Here is a 1530-nt window from a genome sequence, read left to right on the forward strand (position 1 = left end):
ACTAGAATGGTCTACGCGCGTTTCGGTGGATTAACTGATGTCCAAGAACCACCTTCTTCAGGACCTTGTAAGATATAACACGTATGGATTCCAGGGGACCTACAAATACATATACAAAATATTAACATGGTGTACTAACATACAACTGAAATAAAGACTATCATTCCATTTAAATAGTCTAATCCAAACTAATCCGGCCCCCAACCACCCAGGAGAGGAAGTGTCACGTGCATACCTATTAAATTAGGGAAGTTGGCTCAAGATTAACAACCAGGAATTACTTAGGCTAGCCATGCAATGTCCCTATAAGAGACACTATGAATTTCAATACCCCAACAATTTACATTTTGCTTTCCTATCTATTATTGACCAGTTTGTGTTGTTATATCAAACTTACATATGAGATATTAATTTTCCAATATCCCAATAATGTCGATAGTTTTCAAAATTATCCGTTTTGAGGTTCGGGGGATCTTGTTAGTAGTTCCTATGATGACAGAATTTAAGGAACCACTATTAGTGTACTTATGTCATTTTATTGAAATAGATAACGTGATTTCGAGTAGCGTCATTTTACCTACTTGCACACACAGATTAAAGTCCGCATGTTATCCAAAGGCCACAGTCCTATTCCAAATTTCTAATGCCCAGTGGTAGTGTCATCCTATTCAGGAGAGAACAAGTGTGATTTTAATTATCTCTCCTGTTCTCTGGTATTCTCTTTTGACTATTTAACCACAACTGTTTACTCTACTAACCTTAGGAATTACGTCCTTGCAAATTCCCATTGGTCAAATCTGTTCTGTGGATATTTTCACAATAACTTTTAGTAGTCCAATAAAATTTCTTGTGCAATACCTAAAGAGAAATATATAGTCACACGTAAGTGCTCTATTTTACCATGTATTAGGTTAAAAGATGTTCCTTTTTGATTTTATACACAAAAGGGATGCTTTTAGTAAATTATGTACCATAATACTCATAGTGTTTATTGTTAATTCATGCGAATCCTACGATTAATTTAAAAGAAAGGCATAGATTTCTCACACTGAGCCCGGACTGTTTGGGACCCCTCTTACGTAGACGCAGATCGGTGCAGGAGCTCAGAGTCCTACCCACCTTTCGGATAACGATCCCAAACTCCCGCTTCCCCCTCTTAAAGTTTAAAGGGGCTTCGTCAAGTATAACTATTTTTGCAGTCTTCCAAAGATCAACGCGAGCCCCATTCTCGTTCTTCTCGGACTCTTACCTTCTCAATTATATGTCCTACGTTATCCGTAACCCCGTAACGCCTCCAAAAAGTTTTGTTGGAATAGCGCCGCCTATTTGCTGTCGGCTTTTTAAATACTGAACGCCGTCTTCATGATCGGCCATTCCATGCGTGGTCTCGCGAGGGGACGCAAAGCAAGTTCCCTTCGTTATAGAAAGAGGACTGAACATGTCCACCATCTTGTAATGTACAAAAACGCTACAAAGCCCTAACTGCAGCTGATGGTTTACCTTAATATGATACTCATCGCCATATTAAAA

At 38.7% G+C, this 1530-nt stretch overlaps 1 long non-coding RNA gene across 1 annotated transcript; it reads right to left on the reverse strand.

Annotated features, from left to right (window-relative positions):
* Positions 1–584: 584 nt before the first annotated feature.
* Positions 585–1315, reverse strand: LOC144769509 (uncharacterized). The gene is made up of 3 exons (XR_013598713.1): positions 1250–1315; positions 759–858; positions 585–664 (listed from the first exon to the last, which is right to left on the reverse strand). It is a non-coding gene; the product is annotated as an uncharacterized LOC144769509 (long non-coding RNA).
* Between the last annotated feature and the right edge of the window lie 215 nt (positions 1316–1530).

Source organism: Lissotriton helveticus, chromosome 1_1 (genome assembly GCF_964261635.1).
Source record: "Lissotriton helveticus chromosome 1_1, aLisHel1.1, whole genome shotgun sequence".
Taxonomy (NCBI): Eukaryota; Metazoa; Chordata; class Amphibia; order Caudata; family Salamandridae; genus Lissotriton; species Lissotriton helveticus.